The sequence below is a fragment of the Anabrus simplex genome, chromosome 4, assembly GCF_040414725.1.
Source record: "Anabrus simplex isolate iqAnaSimp1 chromosome 4, ASM4041472v1, whole genome shotgun sequence".
NCBI lineage: Eukaryota > Metazoa > Arthropoda > Insecta > Orthoptera > Tettigoniidae > Anabrus > Anabrus simplex.
This window is the reverse complement of record NC_090268.1, coordinates 103,878,799-103,897,459: the sequence shown is the minus strand read 5'-3', so window position 1 is coordinate 103,897,459 and position 18,661 is coordinate 103,878,799. Positions and strand designations below refer to the sequence as shown.

At 41.4% G+C, this 18,661-nt stretch overlaps 1 protein-coding gene across 9 annotated transcripts in view; it reads left to right on the top strand.

Moving 5' to 3' along the window:
* The window catches only part of LOC136872446 (photoreceptor-specific nuclear receptor), a 310,883-nt gene that overhangs the window by 144,740 nt on the left and 147,482 nt on the right, over positions 1-18,661 (top strand). The window lies entirely within an intron of this gene.

Genomic DNA, 18,661 nt, shown 5'->3' with positions numbered 1-18,661 from the left:
AACATGGTACAATGATTTAAAGTTAAAAACTTCATGATTGTTCCGTATTGAATAGAGAAATTAGAAGATGTACAATATTATAGGGAAGGATCCACCTTTCAATACTCCGTAGTAAAAAGTAGTTACAACCTGTTTATTGGGACCGGTTTCAACACATTTCAAGTGTCATCATCAGCCAATTAGCGAAGATCTTAAAACAACTAATATATTGAACACAGGCAAAATATTAACATTGTATCATATTGTAGCAATTCAGTTAATGTTCAAAACACAATAATCACAGTCAAGAGAGTAAACAGAACATCACTATCTTGCGCCGAGAACAAATATATTTGAAGTTCATAAGCAGATCAAGTATGCACTTATGTAAAGTCGTTGCTAGGCAGGTCTTGTAGGCATTTGTTTCTCTGGCCGAAGAGTAAAAGGTGACGTGAATGAAGTCTTCCTTTAACCGATATCTTCATTTTTCGAAGTGTCGGTTCTCTTCCTCTTTTGTCCTCGAATTAGTGTTATATAAAGGATTGTTGCCCAATTGCATTTCCTCTAATAACAATAACCACCATCACCACCCTCTAATAAACGTTCCCCACCCCCTTTCTCTATTTATCATTTCTTTATCAATTACTACGGCAAGTTGTTTCGAGTTGAACCTCGTATTTCTTTCATTATTTCTTCCCATTTTTTAACATATTTTTATTTGGCTTTATTCTTTTTTAACGTTTTAAATTATTTTAAAACCTATATATCCACTTTGATTTTGACGAAATTAAATCCTACACTGTTTTCCTAAGACTTCATTCACGTACCTTTTACTCTTCGGCCAGAGAAACAAATGCCTACAAGACCTGCCTAGCAACGACTTTACATAAGTGCATACTTGATCTGCTTATGAACTTCAAATATATTTGTTCTCGGCGCAAGATAGTGATGTTCTGTTTACTCTCTTGACTGTGATTATTGTGTTTTGAACATTAACTGAATTGCTACAATATGATACAATGTTAATATTTTGCCTGTGTTCAATATATTAGTTGTTTTAAGATCTTCGCTAATTGGCTGATGATGACACTTGAAATGTGTTGAAACCGGTCCCAATAAACAGGTTGTAACTACTTTTTACTACGGAGTATTGAAAGGTGGATCCTTCCCTATAATATTGTACATCTTCTTATGGTACAATGAGGATGAGAGTTGAATGCACCGCTAGCTACCTTGAGAGCAACAATGCCATCTACCTCGTATATTAATACTTGTTTATAAAAAGATTACATTTGATGAGTGTGTTATAAATAATCTGTCCCCTGAGACAGACAAGAGTTTACAGTGAATATATCTTGAAAATCAAACAGTTTTTTTGTTACGGATATCTGGAAAAGAATAATTTTATAATTGGGGATGTAGGCCTAAGCCTAAGATCAGATAATTTTCTAAATGTAATGAATTTCGAATTTAAAAAGTACACGTTATATTTTTAAGAAATGTGCTCGGGGCCCAGTCCGCAAAAGGAGGACATATTAAAAAGATTACAGACCAGACTCCTTGCGACGTAAAGCCAATTGTAAAAAAAAAATTAAAAAAAAACTTATCCCTGTGTCTCCTCTAACCCCTGATTATTAAAGAAATGGCATCCATCCAGTAAGATTCCACATCGACACAGGTTGTTGGACAAAATGTCTCTCTCTATACGTCCAAGAGGACGATCGTAAACATCTCCTCATGCGAAACAACAAGTCTGCAATGGTAATATTTGAACACACTTATTCATGTACTCGTGACATACATCGACGCAGGTGGTTCAGAGTGTTACCAGTCTCAACAGGTAACAAGTCAACACTCACAACTGCTGTGTTTATACATCGAGTGTTACTAAGCTAACGAGGCATTGTATTGAAACAAGTCTTGTACAAGTAATGGAGGTGTAGTACCTGAGTAAGCTAAAGGTGTTACTCTACAGAATTAAAAATGATAGAAATAACATAAAATAGTCTACGATGGTAAGCGCAGCTCTAAAACCCATAAAATGAATTAGAGAGGTGTAAAGCTAATAACATTATTAGTACTACGGACATGTTTGGTTATCTCTTTGTTCTCATTTCCTGCAACAAGTGCGTAAAGAAAACAGATGCGGTATCGATTCTTGCATGAGAGGACGATTCGGCGTAGTGTTCACGACATGAGTATTGCTACCGGTAATTTTCAGTCAATGTGGGGGATACGAATTACAAAATGAAGTCAGAGTGAGAAAATACCTTGATTCTTGTATGGAAATACTATTGAGCCTAAATAAATAAATAAATAAATAAATAAATAAATAAATAAATAAATAAAAATAAATAAATAGTCGGCCTTCGTGATGTAGTGGTTAGTGTGATTAGCTGCCACCCCTGGAGACTCGAGTTCGATTCCCGGCTCTGCCACGAAATTTTAAACGTGGTACGAGGACTGGAACGGGATCCACTCAGCTTCATGAGGTCAACTGACAAGAGTGGGGGGGGGGGGGAAGGGTTCTATTCCCAACTCAACCATCCTCGAAGTGGGTTTTCCGTGGTCTCCCGCTTCTCCCCCAAGCAAATGCCGGGATGGTACCTAACTTAAGGCAACCGGGCGAGTTGGCCGTGCGCGTAGAGGCGCGCGGCTGTGAGCTTGCATCCGGGAGATAGTAGGTTCGAATCCCACTATCGGCAGCCCTGAAGATGGTTTTCTGTGGTTTCCCATTTTCACACCAGGCAAATGCTGGGGCTGTACCTTAATTAAGGCCACAGCCGCTTCCTTCCAACTCCTAGGCCTTTCCCATCCCATCGTCGCCATAAGACCTATCTGTGTCGGTGCGACGTAAAACCCCTAGCAAAAAAAAATAACTTAAGGCCACGGCCGCTTCCTTCCCTCTTCCTTTTCTATCCCTGCTGATCTCCTCCCCCCTCCCACAAGGCCCCTGTTCAGTATAGCAGGTGAGGCGATCTGGGGCGAGGTACCGGTCCTCCTTCCCCAGTTGTATCCTCCGACCCAAAGTCTCATGCTCCAGGACGCGGTAGAGGTGGGATCTCTCTCTGAGTCCGAGGGAAAAACCAATCCTGGAGTGTAAATAGATTAAGAAAGGAAATAAGTAAATAAATTATAATAACTTACAGTATATATGTATGCATGTACGTATGTTCATGTTTACGTATGCAACGAGCGAGTTGGCCGTGTGGTTAGCGTGCAGTCGGGAGATAGTAGGTTCGAACCTCACTATCGGCAGCCCTGAACGGGGTTTTCCGTTGTTTCCCATTCCTTTCCACTCTAGCCCTTTACACTCCCATCGTTCCCATATGACCTATCCTATCTGTGTCGGTGTCGGTGCGACAAAAAGCAAATTGCAAAGAAAAAGAACAAACAAACAAACAAACAAACAAACAAACGTTCACTCTGTTATCTGTTAGTTCTCCCATAATTGCTTCTTATGCACTCCTTTATTCAAATGTACGTATGGTCCAAATGAAGTTCCGGCTCCATGGCTAAATGGTTAGCGTGCTAGCCTTTGGTCACAGGGGTCCCGGGTTCGATTCCCGGCAGGGTCGGGAATTTTAACCATAATTGGTTAATTCCCCTGGCACGGTGACTGGGTTTATGTGTCGTCTTTATCATCATTTCATCCTCATCACAACACGCAAGTTACCTACGGGGATAATCAAAAGACCTGCAGCTGGCGAACCGAAGTCCTCGGACAAATCCCGGCACTAAAAGCCATACACCATTTCATTTTCCACCTTATACGTCTCTTTCTCTTGTGTAGCTTAGAGTTCTCTTTCGCATTTCTATTCATACAAAATCATTCACATTGCCAGTTTTACGTTGACCGGTAAACTTATGATCATAAAGCACAAGACTTACAATCTTATATGGATGGCATATCAGAGCAACGCAAAATTCCATACGTAAAAATTCATATGCAATTCAACCAGTGAGCACCTTGGTTCGAAGTATTATCGGCCAAGTTGGGGTCAGACGGCCAGCGCCTCAACCGTCTGAGTCTTTTTTTTTTTTTTTTTTTTGCTAGGGGCTTTACGTCGCACCGACACAGATAGGTCTTATGGCGACGATGGGATAGGAAAGGCCTAGGAGTTGGAAGGAAGCGGCCGTGGCCTTAATTAAGATTCAGCCCCACCATTTGCCTGGTGTGAAAATGGGAAACCACGGAAAACCATTTTCAGGGCTGCCGATAGTGGGATTCGAACCTACTATCTCCCGGATGCAAGCTCACAGCCGCGCGCCTCTACACGCACGGCCAACTCGCCCGGTACCGTCTGAGTTAGTCAGCCCGGCAACAACATAAATCCTACCAGTCTCTTGCAAAACCTAGTCATATCCAACCATTGCCTTTTGTTTATTAAATATGTTTATCACACCATTCTTCTGAGCAAAACTAAAAGCCAGTTCTCGTAAGTCGGTCAATGTTTGTCCAAAACCTTTAGAATCAAGAAGAACAAGACGGTTGACTAACTGGTCCTCCATAGCTTTTTCCCTTGTTGCTCCTTTTTCTAGCTGTCTATTGGTAGATATACCAGAGAGAATTCTGGTTCTGAGTGTATTCCTTGGAACACAGAAATACTTCGCAGCTGTTGCCAACGGAGTTCCATTTTCCTTCACGTCCTTAATAGCAGCAGCGATATCTTCTGCATTCCATCGTCCAAGCAGACCTTTGTACGCATATTTCTGCGGCATCCTCCAGCTATAACCAGTAAGATGCAAAACTATAAACGCGAAACTTCTACTTTATCATCAGTATCCAACCTTCGTAATTTACGTTTAGCTTAAAAATACAAACATTATTATAATAAAATCACTTTACAAAAATATCATAAATATCCGAAAACACTACATTACCATCACTGATTAATCCTACTAAACTGTAGTAATAACGCGCCATTAAATCCTGTCCGCAAAAAAATATTTCAGTTTAGAGATTCAGGGAGATCTCGACATCCAGTTTGTCCTATCTAGATCTCCCCGAGTTCCATTGGCAGGCAAGAGGTGTCAGCACTTACCAAGCTGAAGGTTTGTGCGCCTAACTTCAAATATTGTTTTTAAAATAATACATATCTACCTATTTAATTACACAACCTACTCATTATATTATAGCAAATTACTTTTAAATCATATATATCACTTACTCGCCTTCAACTATTCAAATGCCTTGTATTTATAGTGATAAGCCTCAGTTAAGAGGATGACATGATCACACAATTAGAGATGGGCGGTATTTAACATAACAGTTAAGATAACAGTGTTCCAGCCTGGTAATATGTTACTCTACTGTAGGGATGGCAGTTTTTAAAAAAATGCCGATATTTAGATATATTGAAAACTTATTTTCGATAATCGATATTTATTGCACATAATATATCGGTATATTCAAGCGATATCGATATATCGTAACCCAAGAGTACAAGAGTAACTACAATATCATAACCAGACCTCAATGCATATATATCGATATTGGTTTATTCTGCCTGTGCACGCGACTGGTTGGTTGAGTTTATCTTGCTACTGGAATTCGCGGTTTAATTATCCATCAACGGCTGCTAATTTCAGATGACCACTAACCTGCACGGTTGCGAGGGTTATACTTCCATAACACAAATTTTCATTCACCCACAGCCACAAGACAGCAGTCGAGGCATAGATCCTGAATAAATAGCTTTTTTAAGAGATAAATACACACGTAAAATAGAGTGAAAGAAGTAGTATCAGTAATGCTTGATGAAGTTCATATAAACCTCGTTAATTAGTAGAAATGGCTGAAAATAGTTAAGAATATGATGCAGCATCTACCGTGCAAGTATTTATGGTTTTATCATTGCATTGATAGGATAAACAAGGAAGAGGGAAGGAAGCGGCCGTGGCCTTAAGTTAGGTACCATTCCGGCATTTGCCTGGAGGAGAAGTGGGAAACCACGGAAAACCACTTCAAGGATGGCTGAGGTGGCAATCGAACCCACCTCTACTCATTTGACCTCCCGAGGCTGAGTGGAGCCCGTTCCAGCCCTCGTACCACTTTTCAAATTTCGTGGCAGAGCCGGGAATCGAACCCGGGCCTCCGGGGGTGGCAGCTAACCACACTAACCACTACACCACAGAGGTCTTACCACGCTTACGTCTCTTGGTTAACTGTTTTGTTGAAACATTCAAATTTACGTGCAAACCAGATTCAGAATGATATAAAATCAAATGAAATTTTCCATCATTTAGTAATACATAGAAGCAGATTCGAACAAATCAAATCATTGTTGATGGCTTCAAGCATGCTGCACATTTTAACGGACTTAAATTCTTAGCTGCCGTCTTACCTTATAAAGTAAGGAATCAATCAAATTCGGAATAGGGAACATGCATGATCCGGGGTTTTAATTAAAAATATGCTAATCTGATTCAAAATTTCACGCAGAATTCAAAAATGTGATCATAATGTACAAATAATAACTCCAAACATGATAAAAATCTACGAAAATGTCACGTCACGCAAGTACGCGATCTCATTGGTCTGACGTCATCGTACAGGTTGACTGAATTAGCAGACGAAGTAACACATAGTGTGCTGTGAGAAACAGGATACACTTAGCGTATTTCTACTTTATGTTAGTGTCTGGTTTGGTTAAATTCGAAGTCTATACATTGGATAATAATCTGAGTGGTATATTTTAGACTTAAAATGAATCCTGCACAGACAGTGAGGCAGAAAACTTATAAATGGTGTATAGTTCCGATGAGCAATAGCACATCGCATACCATCCCAAACAAATTGTTTATAAATGTTCCAAAGACGCTAAAACTAGGGAGAAATGGATTTTGGCGAGCCGGAGAAATGCTGGTGATATATTGGAAAAGTCTACAGTTTATTTTTTTAAAGATCATTTTAACGTAAGTTGAATTTGTTTGAATTTTCAATCACTTTTCCATGTCAGCTGTTCTAGTGGTAACACTTTGAATTTTAATGTATGATGCTTTAGTTAAATGCTTCATTTACATCTTGGAATATGAAAGTAATAAACAGTGTATTAATTAATGCTGATTATTAAAGTATTCTCCAAACCTAACCTATGTTTTGGTTTATCCATGTCCAGGTAATAAACCAAAGGGGTTATGAATCATATTGACAGCTCTAATTATACCAATTTATCTTGGCATGCGACAGTTATTTATGTCTTTATTGAAGAGCTTACATTTGTAAAGAAATTAGGCTGTAGCTAAATACTCTATAATATAACAAAAAATAGACGTGTACGTCATGAAAGAACAACGTGAATTTAACAAATATATATCTCTACACAAAACCAATGCTTGTCTGTTGGGGTCTTATAAGTTAACATTGCTCAATTATAATAATTATTATAATATTAGTGAAATAAATAACATAATTGCACACAGGTGAAAATAGTGATGTTGGTGTTTAAAATATTATCCAACTTAGCCTAAGTTTTAGGGTATACAAGCCAAGTCAGTAAACCGAAGGATAAAAATACCGGACGAGTTGGCCGTGCGGTTAGGAGCACGCAGCTGTAAGCTCGCATCCGGGAGACAGTGGGTTCGAACCCCACTGTCGGCAGCCCTGAAGATGGTTTCCCGTAGTTTCCCATTTTCACACCAGGCAAATGCTGGGGCTGTACCTTAATTAAGGCCACGGCCGCTTCCTTCCCATTCCTAGGCCTTTCTTGCCCCATCGTCACATCTGTGACTGTGCGATGTAAAGCCAAAAAAAAAAAAAAGTCACAGTACCCAAAGACATTCCTGTATTGAACGACTAAAATGTCACCAAGACACTTTTCTTGCGTGATATGCTCAGCTTGTTAAAAGCCAAATGTAATTAATGTTATTGGCATTACGCTAACTACTTCTACGGTTTTCGGAGACGCCGATGTGCAGGAATTCAGTCCTGCAGGAGTTCTTTTACGTGCCAGTAAATCTACCGACGCGAGGCTGACGTATTTTAGCACCTTCAACTACCACCGGACTGAACCAGGATCGAACCTGCCAAGTTGGGGTCAGATGGCCAGCACCTCAACCGTCTGAACCACTCAGCCCGACTTGTGAAAACTAGATGAAGTCATATTTATCTTTATCATGTTTAACTTTTTCCCTCCACCAAGATATGTAATGTTTCTCTTTCATGGGCCCCGGAAGTGGATAGGACACTTGCCCCAACAATAAATATATTTTCTTTCCAGGAATGATAGATTATAGACCTATAGTACTATGATCTTTCTTTCTTTCTTTCCTCTTTTCTTTCTTTCTTGCTTAATCAGTTTATCCTTCAGGTTTGGTTTTCCCCTCGCACTCAGCGAGGGATTTCACCTCTACCGCTTCAAGGGCAGTGTCCTGGAGCGTGAGACTTTGGGTATGATGATACAACTGGTGAGGAGGGTCATTACCTCGCCCAGGCGGCCTCACCTGCTATGCTCAACAGGGGCCTTGTTGGAGGATGGGAAGATCGGAAGGGATAGACAAGGAAGAGGGAAGGAAACGACCGTCGCCTTAGGTGCCTGGAGGAGAAGTGGGAAAATACGAGAAACCACTTCGAGGATGGCTGAGGTGGGATTCGAAACCCCTCTACTCAGTTGACCTCCCGAGGCTGAGTAGACACCGATCCAGCCCTCGTACTATTTGTTTTCAACTTACATAGCAGAGCTGAGAATCGAAACCGGGCCTCCGGGGGTGGCAGCAAATCACATTAACCACTACACCACAGAGGCGGACTAGTACTATAATGCTACCTATATGTTTATGTTAGTGCTGAAATCCGATTTCTTACTTTACTAATGCTGAAAGCCCGAAAATGTAATGTTATTCTTTAATATGGGAATCAGTCTAGAAGGAAATGTTGAAAGTGATGTGATTTATATCCAGGTTCGTTGTTATCCTAATACTATGAGTTGCAATACATTGCACGTATATAAAACATGCCACTTACAAACTTGCTTTTTATTCACGAATTTCTGCGGCCACAAAAGTCACTATTTTTCAAGAATGATGACATCTACACATGATAGATTGTCTGACTGTACTGTTTTGAACCTTTCTTCTGTCATTTTGAAGTTATTCGCGATCACGAATAATAAACAACCGGCTTTTAGTAACGGCTGATGCACAATGGCTGGTAGAGCTGCATGCGGTACTGGATCGTGACGTCACAGCGCGTCGCTTACGTCAGAGGCCGTTTCACTCGCCTTCCGGAAAAGCACTTTTGGACATTTTTTTAATGGTAGAAAACAAGGCAACTTACCTCACTGTAATACGTTTACGTACTATTTCATTGGTGTACTTTCAAAAAAAAATATTTTTGAAAATTACGCATGTTCCCTATTATATACAAACAAATTAAAATTTTTAATCATTCAGCATTATGTACAGGTAGATTCAAACAAATTAAATATTTCTTGATGGCTTCAAACAAGTTGTATATTGTTAATAGATCCCCGTTTTATAGAACTTCAATATAATTTCAAATCCTTGTATTTTGGAAAAGAAATAGTTTGATATCGAGATATATCGCTATTTTGTTTTGATAGTAGGATAATATCGGCATGTCGATATCGAATCAAATATCGATATTTATTATCTGAACGTCCCTAGGTGTTATCGATGCCTACGAGATAATTAAAGGCCTCTGCATGCACGGTCTCTTCAAGTACTAAATTGACAAAGTAGCAGCAGTTGAAATATCGCCGCTGGATGTCGGGTTTTCCCTCCTTTCCTCAGCACGATTCCAATTGGCATTACGATAATAACTTGCACATAAAAGCACATTACAAATATAAAACATTGCGTTTTGAGTAGGAAAGTGATATTTCTATGACGTTTAATGAAGAAAAATAAACGTATCACCCAGTAATTCAAGATGAGCTCATATGAATCAGGTAGTATAATTGCAACAGGAAAGTACACATCCTAATAAAAATGAAAATGCTCCATAGTATATTTTAAAACACTGCAGTATTCACATAGCCTACGTCGATGAATGCAGAGTGGGTCTCGGCCCACAAGTGGCTACGGCTGGTCCGTGGTCCAACAGCTCTGCACTCCGACCGGCCAACCGAGCAGAGGAAGGGTGGCTCTTCGTCTCTGTATTCAGGAGACTGGACAGGGCTGGACCTCACGGCTGGTCCCCACTGTCGGTTTTCCTGAGAATGGTTTTCCGTGGTTTTCCACTCTCCTGCAATAAGGCGAATGCTGGGAGGGTTCCTAGTATAGGCCACGGCCGCCAACCCCTTCACCATCTCCGAGCATCTCCTTCGCCGTAACAAATCTCCCGGCCTCAGAGACGGCGTCACCATATAAGAGGCCCGCCTCCTCCTTCAGGGGAGGAATTAAAACATTTTAGTATTAGTACGTAACCTAGTCTTACCATGCAAATACGATGGATATCCTGAAAAAAAGTGTTGGCATTGATTGCAGCTAGTTTTAGTAGAAATGCTAAAACACGTGCTTTCATAATGTTCACTACATACTACAGACTTCGAGGAAGGTTGCCACATGCTATTTTTCTCGTCACCGCGACATGACATAATTAAGACCCATTTTTCTCGTAGTTCCACATTTGCTCGTGGAAATAAATGCCACTACCTTTCTGAAGTTTACTTTGCAGAATGGTGCACAGCAATAAACCATTGTTTATCACGCGCAATAAACATCTTGTGAATAGAATGTTTACAATAAATACTCTCTCGGCTCTTGTATATTTATCAATATACACAAAACATTTTCTTAATGTAAATCCACAGCCTGCTTAGAGTCATTTGACCGGGTCAGCAATGGAACGAATTAAGCCCCATCTAGCGGCGAGAATGGGAAATTTCCCGGCTGCCGAAGCCTGTCGCACTCCTCTGAGGTAATGATTAATGACTGACAAATGAAATGATATTTGAGAGTGTTGCTGAATGAAAGATGGCAGAGAAAACCGGAGTACCCGGAGAAAAACCGGTCCAGCACAAATCTCATATGGAGTGACCGGGATTTGAACCACGAAACCCAGCGGTGAGAGGTTGGCGCGCTGCCACCTGACTCGCGGAGGCTTCTATTTTCATAACTTTACGTTTAAATATAAACCATATACTCATCACAAGCTGAATACACAAATCAACGCCTTTTATAATGAATTTTAAGGCTTATCTCACCTAAAACCTCACTAACTTACCTTTTTCCTTCACAGTTTCCATATACGTCTGTGTTGTTAAATAGTGGAGGGCTAACATGAAGTCTAGCGGTGACTCTTGAACTAGAACGTATTTCGCGCTGTGTAAACTGCCATGCGGAGGCAACTGTGTTACATATTCCACCGTTTGTATTCGAATTATAGTCCGGCCTACCAGAGGCTCAGAGCAAGGTATTGATTAGATTGGATATTTCCAGGTTGCAATTCCACCTTCACTAGCACCATCTCTTCCAGAATTATCGGCGTTCTCTAGTGCGGATGTTGTTAATGAAAATAATAATTCAAAGAAAAACGTTATATTTATGGAAAAACCGATATATTATTCGATAAATTGAATCAAAATTTCGATATCGATATATCGATAAATCGAATGGAAAATATCGGTATTTCATAAAAACCGATAAATCGTTGCCATCCCTACTATACTGTTATATTTGTAACAGATAGCTGCTCTTCATCAACCCTTCATTATTTCATTAGTCGTTCCGTCATTCTATATTACTTGATAATTACTGAAGTCATTTTAGTTCATTACAACTTAGCATGGTTCTTGATTGAATCCTCTGAACTTTGAACACTGCTCCACAGTAACGAGTTTTCTGCTGAGGTAACAACCGAAGCGCGCGTCCTAATACGTTTCGTTGTTATTCTATGAAACATTGTTCCATCGAAACGAGAGTTCTGTTGAGGTAACAGCCTAAGCTCTGTGGAACACTGTTCAATCGCAATGAATGTTATGTCGAGGTAACAGCCTAAGCTCTGTGGAACACTGTTCAATCGCAATGAATGTTATGTCGAGGTAACAGCCTAAGCTCTGTGGAACACTGTTCAATCGCAATGAATGTTATGTCGAGGTAACAGCCTAAGCTCTGTGAAACACTGTCCCATCGCAGTGAATGTTCTGTCGAGGCAACAGCCTAAGCTCTGTGGAACACTGTTCAATCGCAATGAATGTTCTGTCGAGGTAACAGCCTAAGCTCTGTAGAACACTGTTCCACCACAACCGAGTATTACGTCCAGATAAGAGCCACATAATTTGTGAAGCGTATTGTTATTCTGTAAAGTCGTAACGTTTCAAAAGAACTCCGCTGAGGTTTATAATGAATAAAAGGTCGAACACAGGTTAGCCTACATAAAGGCATACTTCTCAGTGAATGACAATGTCAATTAATTCACTTCGTATGATTTTCGTGATCAAGGCTGTTTTAAGTCTGCCGGGCTGAGTGGCTTAGACAATTGAGGCGCTGGCCTTCTGACCCTAACCTGGTAGGTTCGATCCTGGCGGTCCGGTGGTATTTGAAGGTGCTCAAGTACGTCAGCCTCGTGTGGATAGATTTACTGGCAAGTCACAGAACTCCTGTGGGACTAAATTCCGGCACCTTCGCGTCTCCAAAAACTGTGAAATTAGTTAGTGGAACGTAAAGCTAATAACATTATTGTGTTCGTTTTCAGTCTACAGTCACTAATTTCAAAATTCCCAATCTAAATCTGAGAGCCCATTCAAACTCAGCCTCTTCAATTTCTACCGGTACTCACAATGTAACGAAGATGACTACATCAATTAGGGCCTGCTATGCCATCAAGGTTTGATGATGATGATGATGATGATGATGATGATGATGCTTGCTCTTTAAAGGGGCCCAACATCGAGGTCATCGTCCCCTAATGGTACGAAATGAGACGAAATGGAATGACAAATTAAAAGTCCAAAATTCTCCACTGACCAGAATTCAAAACGTGAGGACGAAGAATGAATGGATGGATATGAATTTAAAACAATCAGTGGATGCGACCCGGAATGCCTTACATTCATAGATTCTGACGTAAAACAATAGGATTACTGACCAAGGGACTGCTGCTATAGCATAACATTGAATCGATGATGCTTGCAGTCTAAAGGGGGTCCAAAATCCAAGTTATCGGCCCCTCATAACGGTACTTATCGCTAGGATTGTAGAACCATGGTATTTGTCATGCTGCGGTACTAATCAAAAGTAGCAGAGACTCGCGGTATTCCACACATTATGGTACTACTCACAGGTTATGAAATTCGACATATACTACAGACCTATGTTTTTTCTCACATTGCGGCGCCATTTACAGGCAACGCAACCCTATGGTGTTCATCACATGAGAGTACTAGCCACAGGGACCTTCCACTATCCCGTGGTGTTCCTCATATAGTGGGTACTAATCATAGGCAAGGCAGAACCATGGTAGCTATCATCCCATGGTCCTGCTCATATGGTGGTACTAATCACAGGTACTGCAAAAGCTGACCGCACGGTGCTCCTGTGTGCTACTAATTACAAACCTATTTGGTACCTAATATAGTAGTACTACGCGCAAGTAAAAGCGATCCATGATGTTCTCCGCGTGGTGGTACTAATCACAAGTAGTTTCATGATTACAAGACAATCATCCCTTGGTCGCCCCTTTTAGCAGCCTCTTACGACAGGCAGGGGATAGGGTGGGTGTATTCTTCGTCTGCGTCCCCCACCCACCTGTCACAGGGAAACAGACATCCGTTGTTCTTAAAACATTCATCCTGATAAATTTGTTCTTAAAATGTATGGTCTTGTTCCAGTGTGTGATATTTTGTATTGCCTTCTCCTTCTTGATTTACTGATTACCGAATGTGATCTTAAAGTACGGTTGTCAAGTAAAATAGTAAACTCGTGTCCTCATCCCGAGGTGGTGCAGCTCTTTTTAGGCACACCCCCATTGGAGGTGAGCTGCATGTGCCATTTCAACCACATACCAGCCCTCCTGCCATTCTTAAATTCCTGGCAGTACCGGGAATCGAACCCGGGCCCCCGAGGACGGCAGCTAATAACACTAACCGTTACGCTACGGAGGCGGACGGTTGTCAAGTGAAGAATTTGATTACTCATATTGTGCGGTAAGTTAGTTGTTTCAACTTATTTGTTTTGTGTACTATTTCAAGACCTGATTTTCACGATAAAAGGTATTTATAACCATTTGTAATCTATGCCATATGCACTTTACACTGATTTTATATGTGATTATTGCTTTTTTTTAACGGGCTTTACGTTGCACCTACGCAGATAAATATTTTGGCGAAGATCAGATAGGAAAGGTCTAGGAGTGGGAAGGAACTGGCAGTGGCCTTAATTAAGGTACAGCCCAAGCATTTGCCTGGTATGAAAATGGGAAACCATGGAAAACCATATTCAGGGCTGCTGACAATGGGATTCGAACCCACTATCTCCCGGATGCAAGCTCACAGCTGCTCGCGCCTAACAGCACGGCCAACTCGCCCGATGGTCTAGTGAAAAGGGCGAGCCCAGTGTACATATAAAATTCAGTTTTGTCCTATTTCTGTATCATATATTTTTATCGGCAGTACTTAATCTAAACCGTCACTTCGCGGCTGTCAGTGGAGGCGTTTCCGGTCATTTTCACACCCAATCCATACAACTGTCGATGTAGTATACTAGCTACACGTGGCTGTGTGGTCAGAGACTGCCCCTTCCATTGTTAGTGCTGTATCACTCTCCCGTCAAGATATCTGGCGCCTTCTAGTAACAACTTCGTTAAATAACATTACGTTTTGCTAGTTGTGGATCATGTTATTGAAAAATAACAGATTAGCCCACCTCTGACAAAACCATACGGCTCCAATAAATGTAGTTAATAGTTTGACCTGTAGAGTACTGTGGTGGCGCTAAGCTTAAAAGTGTCGAGTTCTCCCAAAATTACCTTAACAGAACTAAATAATCAATCAAGCACTCTGAAGTATTATTGCCAATGGAAATTTACAATGAAGGAACTGATTGGTTTTGTTTTCTATAAAGAAAGGATGAGTTTAATTTTATTTATATTCTTACGTTCATTCAGAGAGACATTTCTATATAAAAATTGCAAATATGTTGTTATGTGGTTGACACTATAAAGCAAATAAATATAATAATATGGGATAATGTATGACTATTTGAGTAGCTTCCCGCTGTATTGTAGACAGCATTCCGGTATCAGCAATATGATTGCTAATTCAGAATCTAGTTCTCACGACGAAGTACTTATTATAACTCGTTATTCCCTTAAAGTAATATTTCCCTTCATTTCCTCTCCAGAACGCTGTAGTTACTCTAAATTACATAGATTTAGTGCAGACATCCACTAGACGATGGAGCTCTTACCTGTCTCTCGCCTGCTTGTTCAGGAGCGTAGATGTTATCATATACTCGTAGATCGACCACTTCATCTGAAAAGCAAAACAAAATCCTGGTTCAAATCTCACACACTGATTTCAGAAAACACTTTCGTAACTACCCTTAATATAAGCCTTGGTATCTTCAGTTTCACGTGGAATTCGAACCACAGGATGTCAAGTTTCATCAAAGGAATTGCATATGCATCAGCCAGCATTCGAACCATGGCTGCTTTGATGAGAGGCCAGTAAGTGTGTCATCTTACAATCTTGCCTCATACGCGTGTGGAACTACTACTACTACTACTACTACTACTACTACTACTACTGCTGCTGCTGCTGCTAGGCCTACTACCGAGCCATGAAAGTAATGAGAATGATCGCCGGTACAAACAGGTGGGAACAATGGCAGGAGAAAATTCGGAATGAGTTAGAAATTAACTTGATGGATAACGTGGTAGGCATAAACTGGCTTCGGTGGTGAGGTCATGTGAGACAAATGGAAGAGGAAGTTTACCTAGCAGAATAGTGAACTTTGTCATCAAGGGTGAGACGAGAAGAGGGAAACCAAGACGACAATGGTTAGACTCAGTTTCTAATGATATAAAGGCATGAAATGTAGAATTAAACGAGATCAGAGAGCCAGTTACAAATAGAAGATTGTAGAGGCGTTTAGTAAATTCACTAAAGCTTACAGACTGAACACTGAAAGGCATAACACATTATTATGCAAGTTGCTTTACGTCGCACTGACACAGTTAGGTCTTATGGCGACGGTGGGACAGGAAAGGGCTAGAAGTGGAAGGCAAGCGGCCGTGGCCTTATTTAACGCACAGCCCCAGCATTTGCCTCGTGTGAAAATAGGAAAACACGGAAAACCATCTTCAGGACTGCCGACAGTGGGGCTCGAACCCACTATCTCCCGAATACTGGATACTGGCCGCACCTAAGCGACTGCAGCTATCGAGCTCGGTACACTATTATGAAGACGTATATTTATGTATAATAATAATTTGTTTTAAAGCACCTTCAATGGTTAGACATTTTAAGAGAGACGCTGGGTTCTAGGAATTTTGTGGTTAGTGTGATTAGCTGCCACCCCTGGAGGTCCGGGTTCGATTCCCGGTTCTGCCACGAAATTTGAAAAAGTGGTACGAGGGCTGAAACTGGGTACACTCAGCCTCGGGAGGTCAACTGAGTAGAGGTGGTTTCGATTCCCACCTCAGCCATCCTCAAAGTGGTTTTCCGTGGTTTACCACTTCTCAACCAGGCAAATGGCGGGATAGTACCTAACTTACGGCCACGGCGGTTTCCTTCCCTCTTCCTTGTTTATCCTTTCCAATATTCCCAACCCCTATAGGGCCCCTGTTCAGCATAGCAGGTCAGGCCGCCTGGGCGAGGTACTCGTCCTCCTCTCCAGTTTTATTCTACAACCCAAAGTCTCACGCTCCAGGACACTTCCCTTGAGGCGGTAGAAGTGGGATCCCTCGCTGAGTTCAAGGGAAGAACCAACCCTGGAAGATAAAAGGATTTAAGAAAGAAAGAAAGAAAGAAAGAAAGAAAGAAAGAAAGGTGTTTCCTAACCTGCTGGAATCCATCGACACCGTGTTGTTGCAGTTTAACACTTTAAAATGGCACCAACCTCAGCCGGAAACGAGCTTACTCTCTTGGGCACGAAAGGACAACGGCTAATCGACATCGCAGCTAAGGCCAGCACGTATTTATATAATCATTATCAAGATGATAGTGACAACAATGCTAGTCAGCCCCCTGGTAGCGTGCCTGCTTCTTACCCGGAGACCGTGAGTTCGATTCCTGGACAGCCCAGGGATTCTAATTTTGGACTGAGAGCCGGAACGAGGTTCACTCAGCCTCGTGAGACCAACTGAGGAGCTGTCTGATACTAAAGGTAATTGTAGAAGCCAAGCAATACGTTTAAGGATGTCATGACGCTGATCATGTGACACTCCAATATCTGCAGACCATCTAGCTGGCAGCAATCACCTTGACAGGACATGTACTTTGCGGGGTTTTAAATGTTGACGGTGCTAAGTATATACGAAATGCTTGCACCCAGCAGTAAACCTCTTCAGAATGTGAGGATCTGATTGTGATGATTGTACTTCCTCAATTAGATGGAGAAATTTACCCTTGAGCAGAACTCTGAGACCTTTTGGCATGAGCAAGCTACCCCTACATTCCGCAAGAAAAAAGGCTTATAGAGGACAGGGAACTAGCAAGGTCTCTAGTTCATATTATAGCAACCGGGGAAGCATCGCAGTCCATCGGGTATGCAGAGTTTAGTTCATCCTATATGAACCGGGGAACCATCAAATTCCATTGGGTACACAAAGCATAGTTCATCCTGTAGTGAGCAGGGAAGCCTCAAATTTCATCGGGCTCACAAAGCATAGTTCATCTTGTAGCAACCAGGGAAGCCTCAAATTCCATCGGGTTCACAAAGCATAGTTCATCCTGTAGTAACTAGGGAAGTCTCAAATTCCATCGGGTTCACAAAGCATAGTTCATCCTGTAGCAACCAGGGAAGCCTCAAATTCCATCGGGTTCACAAAGCATAGTTCATCCTGTAGCGACCAGGGAAGCCTCAAATTCCATTGGGTTCACAAAGCATAGTTCATCCTGTAGCAACCAGGGAAGCCTCAAATTCCATGGGGTTCACAAAGCGTAGTTCATCCTGTAGGGACCAGGGAAGCCTCAAATTCCATCGGGTTCACAAAGCATAGTTCATCCTGTAGCTACTTAGGAAGCCTCAAATTCAATCGGGTTCACAAAGCATAGTTCATCCTGTATCAACTAGGGAAGCCTCAAATTCCATCGGGCTCACAAAGCATAGTTCATCCTGTAGCAACCAGGGAAGCCTCAAATTCCATCGGATTCACAAAGCATCGTTCATCCTGTAGCAACCAGGGAAGCCTCAAATTCCATCGGATTCACAAAGCATAGTTCATCCTGTAGCAATCAGGGAAGCCTCAAATTCCATCGGATTCACAAAGCATAGTTCATCCTGTAGCAACCAGGGAAGCCTCAAATTCCATCGGGTTCACAAAGCATAGTTCATCCTGTAGCAATCAGGGAAGCCTCAAATTCCACTGTGTTCGGAAAGCATAGTATATCCTTTAACAACCGGGGAAACACCAAACTCCGTTGGATTTGAGTAGCATAGTTCATCCTACAGTATAGCAACCGGGGAAACATCCAAGTCCATTGGGTTGGCATAGAGTAGTACATCCTATAGCAACCGGGGAAAAATCAAAGTCCATCGGGTTCGCAGAACATAGTTC